The sequence below is a fragment of the Lissotriton helveticus genome, chromosome 10, assembly GCF_964261635.1.
Source record: "Lissotriton helveticus chromosome 10, aLisHel1.1, whole genome shotgun sequence".
Lineage (NCBI taxonomy): Eukaryota > Metazoa > Chordata > Amphibia > Caudata > Salamandridae > Lissotriton > Lissotriton helveticus.
Genome location: NC_136071.1, coordinates 848,783,124 through 848,797,193, shown reverse-complemented (window position 1 = coordinate 848,797,193; position 14,070 = coordinate 848,783,124).

The following is a 14,070-nucleotide window of genomic DNA, read 5'->3' as shown; positions in this document are numbered from 1 at the left end:
CTCCAAGGTTTGCAATACTAGACACAGGATTGAAGTTGAAATCTACCTTCACCCCCCCCCGGATTCTACAATTCCCGTGGAAATCCTAACTTTTGAAAAGGCAGTAACTACGGAGGTCAACCAACTTAATACAAAAGGGAATAACGTCTTCTATAACACAAGTGGTGATGAACAACAAGCCCTCAGAGAACTGTCAACCAACAACGAGCTCGTTATTAAACCAGCAGACAAAGGGGGAGCGATAGTATTGCAAACCTTGGAGGCATATGACAAGGAGTGCCTACGTTTACTATCTGATGAACGGAACTACAAAATGTTGGAAAGAGACCCAACGGAAGGACGGGATCGGGTCCATTCTGGAGCCCTTGTCAAAATTCTCTGACGCTTTCCTTAGACCAATGGTACAGTCAACGAATACGTATTTGAAAGACACCAAAGCGGTATTACAGCTACTGGAACAAAAGGAATTTGATCCATCCACACAGCTCCTGCTCAGCCTCGATGTGGAGAGCTTATATACGAGCTTGCCTCATGAAGAGACACTACAGATCATAGAGGAAGTCCTCTACAGTAATGCATGGAAATACCAGACACCAAGAAATCTAGTACTGGAATGCATCGCCATGGCTTTGAAAGACAATTTTTTCAGATACAAGGATACCCTATACCTACAGACCCATGGAACAAGCATGGGGAGCACCTTCGCCCCAAGTCTAGCTGGACTATACGTCCACCACTTGGAACAGTATAAGATCTTACATGAAGACAACCCGTACCGTGCCCAGATTGATACCTGGAAACGGTACATAGATGATATTTTCATCATATGGAATGGGGATACAAATAGTGCCACCAGCTTCGTAACTTGGCTCAACAACCAAAATGAGTACCTAAAATTCACTAGTACTGTCTCCAACACATCAATGATCTTCCTGGATTTGAATATATACACGGAGGAAGGAAGACTGAAAAGTACCACCCACTTTAAACCCACCTCCAGAAACTGTTTGTTACGATACGACAGCTTCCATCCCAGACACCTGAGGGAGAACCTACCGTATGGTCAGTTCCTGCGACTCCGAAGAAACTGCACGGAACTGCACCAATTCAACAAACAGGCAAAAGATTTGAAAACCAAACTGATACAGAGACAATACCCTGCCAAAACCATTGAAAAAGCGATGAAACGTGCAAGGAACAACCACAGGGAGGCACTTCTAGAAGACAATCCTAAAGATAAGGAATCTAACAAAAGACCTATTTGCGTAACGACATATACGTCCATATCAAACCAGGTATCAAAAGTCATAAACAAACACTGGGGAATACTGAACTGTGGAGACCTGGTTTTCGAAAAACCAATGCTTGCACACCGCAGGGGCAAAAACATCAAAGACATGCTTGTACATACCAGACCACGACTGAATACCACAGGAAGACAGAATGTGACTGGGGTTCAAGGACATTTTCCCTGCGGTGATTGCAGTTGCTGTCATCAAACCAAAAAAAGCAAAACCCTAACTTTTAGGAATGGCACATCATGGGAACAGCGCCAGTTCTCTAACTGTAACACGAAGAACGTGGTATACATGATAACGTGCCCATGCAGTCTGGAATATATAGGCATGACTACCCGACCTGTCAAAGTAAGGATAGGCGAACACAAAAGCAACATACGTTGTAAAAAAACTACCACGAAGATGGCGTCACATTTTTGGGAATTTCAGCACTGTATCAACGATTTACGCTGGACGGTCATTGAACGTCTACCATCTGACACAGGCCTGTTCCAGTGTGGTAAATAAATAAATAATACCCTATTTTTGACTAGACGTATAGCATAACAGATAGCTCAATAAAATAAGAGTCAAGATTCGAGGTAGTAGGAGTTTCTGCAGGTTTATTACAGCATAAGGACAGGATCAGGACAACCTGCATAGGAACAGAATGACAGGGCCCAGCAGGACAACTGGGGCTCAACAGGGGAAAAGAGGCCCAGCAGCTGCTGGGGCTAGGTCTGGGATGAGCGCGCTAACTTTTAATAATAATACATTGACTTATATACATAGCGCAAACACATAGCATTACATTGCAGTAGGCGTAGCAGTGGGTGGAGCAGAAGGCGTGACGCGTAGCAGTCGCGAAAGATAACAGTAAAAAGAGGTGTAACTGGGAGTATACATAGACATGTGATGCAAACGTAACAGAATATGTCATGAATGGGCGGAAACATTGGAGGGGGCTACCTAAGGAGCCGGGACCTCTAACCTAATGGTGCGCGAAAACTGGCAATGACGTGTTACTAGGAGAAGCTGGGGGCTACGAACTCTGTGCTAGGAGCAGAGACTAAAGTCTGGAGGGTCGGAGCGACATGTACCTAAACCCTATCTGGTATCTGATGTTTAGGGAACATGTTGATATAAACTAGAAGTCATGAGGGGAAAAGCTAACTTGATTCTAAGACTGGACCATGCATTATTCTACATGTAGTGCGTGACGAAGAATATTAAATGACCATTAATACAGTATTTCTCTAACGTGGAGCCGAGTAGGCTAGACAATGACGGAAACTATTGATGCAGTTCAGTAGCTCAGGAATGCAGAAGGAGGACTGAACTGATAACTGGAACTATAACATACTTTTGGCAGACTCAGAGGCAGAGCCAAGCTACACCGGGCACTGCGAGGCAGGAAGTAAGTGAAGGGTCGAGGATACAGGTGGGGGCTGTATCGCTCCTCAGCGAGGTTTTCAGGAGACAGGAGCTGAATCTGATGTCCGGGCCCTTTTGAGGCCTGGAAACGGGGACTTTATAACGGAATAACGTGCACACTGGGAAACGTGGCAACATAACTTTACATAGACCTGATATTCGTAGTATTCACGAGAACTGGAAAATGACATACCAGAGGTGGACACAACTGTAATTGCGTCATTAATCAGACATGGGGAATAACATATGCATATTAGTCATGCACACATAACATATGATGGATGAGGCGTAGGGACACAGAACATGGCAAAATTTACTTTTCCACATTCCCTCCTTGTCACTACGTTTCCATCAGGAAACATCAATTTTCATGATACCATCTATCATTTCATACAGTACCATTTGCTCGTCTCGAATTGTCTTGGAACGGGATTTAGGACGGGGCTTGGGACTAGGAATACAAGAGGTAGCACACATGCTGCAAATCGCAGGGCCACATTGTATACAGAGGCAGCAGCTAAATATGATCGCTACTGCAATACCTAGAAAGGACAGGACTTTCCATCCCCATGCGGAAATTATATTCCAGAACCAACCGGACCATGTCCAGGTGCCTGGATCTTGATGTAACAGATGGGCAATTTTATGGAGTCTGGTTATAGCTGAATAGACAGACGGCGCGTTATTTGGAATGAAAATGCAGCAACTAGATCCGATGACTCTACAGGCCCCGCCCCTATCGGCCAGTATGACGTCAAGGACGAGACGATTTTGCAAAACGACAAATCTCATAGCAGATTGTTCTTCGGTTAGATTACCTAGAGCAGAGGCAGTCTCATTTACTACAGCTTCAAGGGTCCTTGTTAACCTACGGATCAGTTTACTATTCTGGACAGGTCCTATAAAGAAGAAGAAACCTTTATTGAAATCTGTATACTGTTCTAGAGTAGTTTCAGTATAATCGACAATTGGGGACTCCCTTCTATGTCTAATGTGTACTAGATGTGTGTTTCTATGATAATCAGATGGGGCTAGGAAAACAGGTGGCAGTAGGAAGGCAATGTAACAGGTTCCCTCCCAATCGAGGGGCAGACGGACATATGCAGTTTGACCACAAATAAAATAAGAATGACGTGAAGCTTTGAAAACAGATTTCCCACTGTCACTATACTTGATAACAGTAGTACATTCACTATGACCTACATGTACAGAACCATAACTACGGACACATAATTCGCCTTTGACTGGTAGTACTGAAATAGCAGGTAAGTCTGGAGTAGTATCAGACTGAACATTCAGGACCATGAAATTCGACGAATAATTACCTAAATTATATACTTCATTTTCTAGATCTAAACCTGTTCTGTGGGGAAAACCTTGCTTGTCTGGAAAACATGTACTGTTAAGAAAAGACATATCTGTTGAGGATGACGTTAACGTGGACCATGCTCCACACGAACCATTGTGTGAGAATGGATAAGGAAAGAGTGGCAGAACTCCCTTCGGTGTCTGGAAAGGGGGGAGTCGACCACACACCCAACAATTAGTGGCATTGCTGGTCTGGTGTGAATAATGTAACATACGGATAAATGTGTTGTTGCGCATAGCGAGGCGGTATGAATATTCGTGAGGAGGCAGATCACTAAACGTGTGCTCTACTGTAGCATTAGCAGACATATTTACATGAGGAACTGGACAATACAGATAGAACGCATAGCTGGTGCAGGAAATCAAAATGCTGATGAATAATACGAAACTCAGAAAAACGATACATTGAAGTGAACTTCGACTGACTCTCTCACTATGGGGGTCTATTTTATACATGTCAGAAACAGTCTAACCGTTTCACCTAGGGGAGGACTTATACAATCAAACTGACTGACTTATTTTACTAGACCTTAATTTGAGCTTATACTCCTGTTGCGGAGTTTTCTCTAACAAGGGAGGGGTTGTAATAATGTCTTGTGCGGGACAGTCCTTTAAAACAATGTTCTGGCAATCCTTCGGATCCTGGGAAATGTTTTTAGAAATGTTTTTGGAGACTGGTTTCAATCCTTTGAAAAGTTTTACATGAGAAAGGTGGACCCACCCCTTCCTGCCTTCCAACTTGACGGCAGTACGGGTGGTCAAGAGGACCTGACGTGGCTCCTTCCAACGTGGTTCCAGCGGACTTGATCTGTCGAAATTTCTGATCATTACAAGGGAGCCTGGAACGATCTCGTGCGGTGCCACCTCGGTATTGTCTGGAAATGCGGCAGCAACCTGTGAACGACATGAGTTGAGGGCAGACATCAAGGAAGCTAGGTAATCTGTCAGCATATTACATGAAACATCGGTAATACTTCGGGGTCTAGGAGTACCCCACATGTTAGGGGGGCGGCCGAATACGACCTCATACGGGGACAGACCTGATCTGGAATGTGCGACCATGCGCATATAAAATAAAGCGACTGGCAGAGCTATTAACCAGTCCACACCTTTGTCCTTACAGACTTTTGCAATGCGGATTTTCAGGGTCTGATTATGTCTCTCGACCAGACCGGCTGCTTCAGGATGGCGTACACAATGGAACTTCCACTGGTACCCTAACAAAAGGGAAACGTGTTTCATGAGTTCGGATGAGAATGGCTGACCGTTATCAGAATATACGACTCTAGGGAGTCCATATCTAGGGAAGAATTCACGAACCAACTGCTTAGCAGTGGTCGCGGCTGTGTAATCTGGGACTGGATATGCTTCTGTCCACCTGGACAAAGCGCATACAACTACAAGGACATACTTGAAACCTCGACATCGCTCCATCTGAATATAATCCATCTGGAGGACCTCAAAAGGGTGGTCAGGGGGCTGGAAACCACCTTGTTCCACCGGGACACTTTTACCTGGGTTAAACTGACAACATATCATACAGGTACGGACTTTCTGCTTGGCTGCAGCTCGTAAATGCTTGTTGAACCAAATATTCTGGATACTGTCTAACATAGCTTTTTCTCCTAAATGTGCTGGACTATGTGCGGTATTGATAATGACTTGAACCATAGAGTCGGGGAGAAACCATGTGGCTCTACCCTTCGTTAACCATCCTTGATCTGTCTGAACCCCTCCTTGTTCAGACCATTTCTTGATTTCAGAGGGAGTAGCATGTAACTGGATATCTATGACATCTTGTGTAGGGTCCTTAACTGTCATGCAGGTAGTCAGATCTGGAGTATGTGTCTGATTAACTGGAATGTCTGGAGTCTGTGCTGTAAGCTTGGCTGTACGGTCTGCTAGATCATTACCTTGGGAAATAATGTCAGTAACTTTCGTATGTGCTTTGCATTTCATGATAGCAATAGATGTCGGTAAATGTATGGCATCTAACAGGGCTTGAATAAGGAGACCATGCTGAATCTTGGTTCCATGAGAAGTCATGAAACCTCTCTCCTGCCAGAGCACTCCGAAGTCGTGTACAACTCCGAATGCGTAACGTGAATCTGTGTAAACATTAACTTTCAGGTTCTTGGCATGTATACAGGCTTGTGTCAGAGCGACTAGCTCTGCTGCTTGAGCGGACAGGGTGTCAATACGGTGTGTCTTGATAACTTCAGTGTCAGTAGTCACTGCATACGCGGCGACTAGTTCTCCTGTACTAGTTCTCATACATGAACCATCTACATAAAGTGTCAGGTCGGGATCTGGTAACGGAATGTCTGTCAGGTCTTGTCTTGGCTTTGTCGTAATGTTAACTACTTCCACACAATCATGTGGGTCTGGATTTGAATTAACTGATGGTAACAGTGTAGCAGGATTCAGGACGTTGCAGCGTCTAATTTCTATGTGTGGCTGGAACAGTGTCAATTCATAACCTGTCAAACGTGCAATTGTCAAATGCTGAGTTTGTGTTCGGTTTAAAAGAACTTCTACTGAATGTGGGACTTGTACTGTCAGGGAATGTCCTAAAACTATGGAATCACTTTGTCTGATAGCTAGTGCTGTGGCTGCAACTGACTTGAGGCACGCAGGCAACGCCTGGGCGACTAGATCTAATGTGCTCGAAAAATAAGCACAGGGCTTGTATTGTCCTGCTTGATCTTGTGTGAGAACAGATAATGCTGTACCTTCGCGTTCAGTAACAAAAAGTGTAAAAGGCTTACTATAGTTCGGTGTGGCTAGAACTGGAGCTTGACATAGGGCTTTCTTTAACTCGTTGAAACTAAGTGTATGGTCAGATGTCCAAGGGAGGACAGTCGATACGGCTGCCTCCTGTGTCGTTAACTGTATCAGGGGCTTGGCTAGAAATGCATACTGGGGAATCCATTGTCTACAATAAGAAGTAAGGCCGATAAAAGCACGTACCTCCTTCTGGGTTCTGGGCTGGGGAAGACTCGCTATTAACTGGATACGGTCTGGTGTCAACTGCCTACCCCTCTTGGACAGCAAGTGTCCTAAGTATACCACTTGCTGGACACAGAATTGAAGCTTCGAAGGTGACACTTTGTGCCCCATCTCGGCAAGGAAATACAGAACTGTAAGGGATGCTCGCTCGCAGTCACGTTCAGAACGGGCTGTGATCAGTAGATCATCGACATACTGGAGCAGGGCAGTGTCAGTTGGCATGTGAATGTTGTCTAGTTGTCTCTTAAGTGCTTGACTATAAATACTAGGACTTTCTGTGAAACCTTGAGGAGCGCGTGTAAACATATAGCTCCTTCCATTTAAACAAAATCCGAAAAGAAACTGACTGTCTGGATGAATTGGAACACTAAAAAATGCATTCTTGAGGTCAATGACAGTGAAAAACATGGCTTCGGAATCAATAGCAGTTAACAGGGATGAGATGTCTGGGACAACTGGGTACTGAGGAATAATACATTTATTAAGCTCTCGTAAATCAATCACTAATCGATATACTGGGGGTGCATTCGGATCAGTACGTTTCATGACTGGAATGATCGGAGAATTACATATATTGGAGTCAGTTTCTACAACTACTCCTTGAGCTATGAGCTCGTCAATAATTTTGGATAAGGCTGCTACAGCCTCAGGTGGCAATCTGTACTGTCTGATTCGGGGTAACACTACACCTGGCTTGAGAGTCACACGATGGGGTGTGATTTGCATGTAACCTACATCAGTTGGACCTTGCGCCCATAAATGCTGTGGAACATTAGACAATCTTGAATCAAAATCTCGTAATACATAGTGACCCTTAAAGTCACGTAGGAACAGACGTATTCCCTCTGGGGAACAGCAAATAACTGCACCTAATTCTTTCAGTGTCTTAATACCTAATAGGTTTTCTGGACATGACTTAGTAAGTAACAGATCAGTAGTGCGGGACAATGGACCTACTTCTAGAGTGACTGGCTTAGATATCTCATTAACTATTGGTTTTCCTGAAAATCCAAGGGAAACATTTCTTGAGCCTGAGAGCGGAGCCCCTGGAACTTCGGCATGATTAATTGTGGTCCTACTTGCCCCTGTATCGATCAAAAACTTTCTGTCTTTCCCTAATACTTGACTGTGAACATAGGGACCTTCTTGATCTACAGGTATCTCGATGAGAGGCAAGCCTACCTCCCTCTCTAGGCTGTTTCATGAATATGACTGGTACTCTGGATACTCAGACTGCGCATACTGATACATCTGAGATGTAACGTGCTGTGTTGCAGCAATAGGCTGCGGTGCTGTAACTGTCTGTTGTGCATTCGGTGACTGAGGAATCTGTGAAACTTGTTCTTGTCTAGGCGGACGTGGTCTTTCTTTAGTCTTACCAGTAGCTATGTTATGTTTCAGAACTGCACACTCGTTTATAAAATGACCTGGCTGTTTACAATAATTGCAGTTCCCTTTAACGGGAGCTGCAGGATGACTGGCTTGATTCGGACCCCTCTTCTGACTGTCTTGAGGAACAGATTGTGCAACTAGCACCTTCATTTTCGTGTCTTTCATACGTTTTCTTTCGTGTTCTTGCTCTTCTCTGATTCTATTCTGGTGGTACTGGAGCATCTGGAGCATCTGGGACGGAGTATTAGCTTGCCAGGTGCTTTCGACTTTCAAAACTCGATTTTTAATTTGTGGACTTGAATTCTCGACTAATTTGGTAACGAAAAGATGAGGGTATGACTCACTACTTGTCTTGAGACCACTGTTGATACTGAAACATTTCTCAAATCTAGAATAAAAATCACTAATATCCTCATCTTGTTTCTGTTTACAGGCTGAGATTGCATCCCAGTCTTCTTTTCTCGTCGTCAATAATCTGGGTAAAACTTGAATCAGTAATTCTGGTAATTCTTTACATTTATCTCCAAGACCGGTACCTGGTACTCGTGCCTTGTCTTCAGCTTCTAGAGCTGCCCAATCGATCTTTTTCTCTCCCACCTCCCATTCTTTTTCTTTTAACTTTTCATATACCCCTGCGGGTAACAGGACCTTTAACATTTTAATGATATCTGGGTAAGTGTATTCTCCCATACGGAGCATGTCTTTTAATTCTCTATGGAACCCTGCTGGATCTTTGTCATGACAGGGAATTAATTTCTTCATTTCAAGAAGTTCCATCTTTGATATTGGAGTGTATACAAACACTCGTTGCATTACGCCACCCGCCCCTTGGACTGGGTGGACTTCTCGTAACGGATTCTGTCTGTCTATGTAGAATGGTTTACTTTCTGGGGGTGAGACATGAACAAAATGCGGGTTCAGGAACGTTCTATACTTGTGGCGCTGTTCTAGAATGACACTTATTAAATCGGTACCTAGACCTCTCCATCTATACTGGAGTAACTCGTTCAGGATATCATGCAACGGGCCTGGATCAGAATGTTGACCCTCATACAGAGTAATGAGGTGCTGAATCATATACATACCCACCAGTCGTTGCTCGGCTGGGGGCAGTTTCAGAAACATTTGTGCCACTATTTCGTCTGGAAAAGTGGTAGAATCAGTAATCCATCGGACTGCTGATCGGGCTAGTTCTTGTTCATGCATGGTACTTAATTCACTGTAACCGATTCGTGATTTCAGAATGTGATCGGTAGCTTGAAATACTTGTTCTAGGGAACCTTGTTCTGGTGCTGGATGATGAAAAATAGACTTGGGTTCTAGGCGTAAATGGCGATCTGGAAATCTGGATTTTCCTACATACGCTATTCTGACGGGATTCTCGTTCTCTTCCTCTTCAGGATCAGAGATACTTTCTTTCTCGCTTACTTGTGCTGCTTTACGCTGTTCGTGTAACCTTATTATTTCTTTACGAATTTTCTTGTACATACTCTCCATGGCACTGACGGTCTTGTGTTTACCCTCGGCTATATTATCACTCCACCTTGTCAGGATTCTCATTTCGGCGGGATCTTTGGACGGGTAATCTTGTTCTCTTATTAGACAATTGATCAGGAACTTTAATATCATGAGCTGAATCTCGGCTTTCCTTTGAGACATAATCTCGCCAATACTTTCTGGATCATCCCCTGTACGGATGAAACGATATATTCTGTCTAGATCTTCTTTCATATTCGGTAAGGTGACTAGATACTCGGTCACCCTCCTCACACGTACGGAATATAAAACCATATTATACTCGCCTGGGACTGGATCATAGACACATTCGCTAAGGGCTTGCCTGATTTCTGTGACAGACTTATTACTTTTAGGAGTACGCTGTGATGCTTGAGCATGTAATTCGAGTGCTGATAAACGTTTGTGTGGCGGCGGGGTTTGAGGAAGACCTCCCCCTGCGGCCCCTAGACTAGAATCGTCGACTGACATTCTTCGTCCTGGCAGAGTGGGAAATGGAACTGTAGGCTGGACCGGGGGTACCGTATCAGGTACTCCGGTGTCTGGAGGAGCGGGAAGTGCCTGATTTACAGGGACTAGCGGAGCGCGAACAGGATTTGCATATTCTGGGACTGTGTCGTCCAGATAGGACGAAATAAAAATATCAGCTGCGGTCTGTTTATGACGTAGCTTGGTCGGAACTAATGGTGGCGGGAAATTACTGGATGCCTCTGGGGTCGCTTTTGGCAAACCTTCGGCAAGGAGAGGATACATACCCCTAATGAGGGCATGCCTCTGTCTGTCTGACTGTTCGACTTTGACTTGTTCACCTATCTCGATTAACTCTCTTTCTTGGGCTCGTTCTTGGGATTCTCTACTTAACTCTGACTTTCTGACTTCCTTTTCCGTTCTTCTATGTGCTTCCTTACGCCATAGCTCGATGGCATCTTTCTGTGACTGTCTGGCTTTCTTTTTCCATAATGCTTCTTCTACTCGCATGATACATTCGGCATCCCATGTACCCGATACGGGCCATCTATACTTTTCTTCTAACTGTTTGGTATACTCTACCCATAAATCTAGATACATTATGGCGCTTATGCCATGTTTCTGATACATAAAATGACCTGGACTGTCCCTAGGCGGGACAGGAACTGCTTCCTCTAATAAACCTTTTCTAGTTTTTAACTGACGTAACTTGGAAAATATAGGCATGACTGAACTGTAATCTGGACACAATACAATACACAATAAAAACACGAAATCACATCACACTCATACCACAACAGTAAATTACATGAAGAACATTATAAATAACAGTTCGAACAGAATATTACCTGGAATACTGAGAACAGAAACAGAACAGAATTTCTCGAGAACGGAACAGACTAGAATTACTGGATGCACTGCTGTAACAGTACGGAACATACCGGTCCCATAAAGGAACGCATCAAGACCCGTATCCACCTAGGTGAACACTTCGTTTGTGAGTCTGGGCACCACCAACCCACGGACCAGGAGTCAATTTAGATTGGTCCTGTCTAGATACTACCCCAGCAATGGTACTCACCGGGCAGCACGGAACGGAAGGCCTCGGACTGGACTGGACTGCTACGACGACGGACTTCGGACTTCAGTTACGGGTGGGCCTCCGGATACCTCGGACCTTGGACTCTCGGCTTGGGCTCTGGTCGGGACTCGCCGCGTTCCTCCACCGTCTCGTTCGGATGCTGGACCGCCTCCTCCGTCTCCTCCGTGGGCCTGAGGGATACTTGAGCAGAAATATCTGCCACTGCGCAGAAGAGTTCCGTCACGACTGCAGAGGGTCAGGGGGTCGGCGTGGCTTCACCGACGCGTGGGGAAAGGGCAAGTCCCTATTCGGGCGCCATTATGTGGTAAATAAATAAATAATACCCTATTTTTGACTAGACGTATAGCATAACAGATAGCTCAATAAAATAAGAGTCAAGATTCGAGGTAGTAGGAGTTTCTGCAGGTTTATTACAGCATAAGGACAGGATCAGGACAACCTGCATAGGAACAGAATGACAGGGCCCAGCAGGACAACTGGGGCTCAACAGGGGAAAAGAGGCCCAGCAGCTGCTGGGGCTAGGTCTGGGATGAGCGCGCTAACTTTTAATAATAATACATTGACTTATATACATAGCGCAAACACATAGCATTACATTGCAGTAGGCGTAGCAGTGGGTGGAGCAGAAGGCGTGACGCGTAGCAGTCGCGAAAGATAACAGTAAAAAGAGGTGTAACTGGGAGTATACATAGACATGTGATGCAAACGTAACAGAATATGTCATGAATGGGCGGAAACATTGGAGGGGGCTACCTAAGGAGCCGGGACCTCTAACCTAATGGTGCGCGAAAACTGGCAATGACGTGTTACTAGGAGAAGCTGGGGGCTACGAACTCTGTGCTAGGAGCAGAGACTAAAGTCTGGAGGGTCGGAGCGACATGTACCTAAACCCTATCTGGTATCTGATGTTTAGGGAACATGTTGATATAAACTAGAAGTCATGAGGGGAAAAGCTAACTTGATTCTAAGACTGGACCATGCATTATTCTACATGTAGTGCGTGACGAAGAATATTAAATGACCATTAATACAGTATTTCTCTAACGTGGAGCCGAGTAGGCTAGACAATGACGGAAACTATTGATGCAGTTCAGTAGCTCAGGAATGCAGAAGGAGGACTGAACTGATAACTGGAACTATAACATACTTTTGGCAGACTCAGAGGCAGAGCCAAGCTACACCGGGCACTGCGAGGCAGGAAGTAAGTGAAGGGTCGAGGATACAGGTGGGGGCTGTATCGCTCCTCAGCGAGGTTTTCAGGAGACAGGAGCTGAATCTGATGTCCGGGCCCTTTTGAGGCCTGGAAACGGGGACTTTATAACGGAATAACGTGCACACTGGGAAACGTGGCAACATAACTTTACATAGACCTGATATTCGTAGTATTCACGAGAACTGGAAAATGACATACCAGAGGTGGACACAACTGTAATTGCGTCATTAATCAGACATGGGGAATAACATATGCATATTAGTCATGCACACATAACATATGATGGATGAGGCGTAGGGACACAGAACATGGCAAAATTTACTTTTCCACACCAGAAAGAACAACGGTGGGTGTTTCGCTTGGGAACCCATGTCACAGGACTTAATGATGACATTCCGTGGAGCCAAATTACTGGACCATAATCTAACATTTTGTCATTCCACTTGGGTGTAGGTCAAGGGGAATAAGAACCAACTTAATTCTGATATTGTCTTCTGCTCTGGATATGGTTTAAAGAGTCATGGAAAAGAAATACGCACACTAATGGACCAACACGGTATTATTAGTAATACTCCTTGGCACATGCCCCTTTTATTCAATGTTTTTCCGCCATGACACGCAGTAAATATATAACAAAGCAACATCCATCCAGATACACCGCACGAGATGAGTGCAAACGACACATCGGCACGTGCGTAGTTGATTAGAACACCAGGGCTAAAAAAACATGCAACACGCATGCGCGCGCCTTTTAGAAAACAATGGATGACCAGTAAAAACAGTTTCCCGATATGGTGTAAAACGAAAACATTTCCTATTCTACCGCACGACCAGTGTGATGCTTTCGCGCATGCGCTTGTCACCAGCAAACCAAGGGCTCCATAGCGCATGCGCGTCTGGTTCTGCGAGTCTTTCAACAACGAGGCTTGCGCAGTAGGGCTGTGGTCGATACCAACTACAGTCTGGGCATGCAATTGGCAGGGCAGCGGACACTCCTTATTTGGTTTTCTGAAAAACCCGGCAATAAACCAATAACGCAAGGACACATGCCCCATGGAGAACACACATGGGACATGATAGGCGGACATACGGATGTACCTTTTTAGGCCATAATCCGATTTCCGCTAATCAGCGAATGAGAGACCGCCTGAATCCCCAATATATACCACCATGGTGCGTGCATTCGCATTTACGGCGGAGCAGCACAGGGTGGTAGAAGGAGGCCAATTTAGGCGGATTTTGTGAGTATACATATGGAACACAAGAGCAACTCTCTGATATCCAGATCTAAT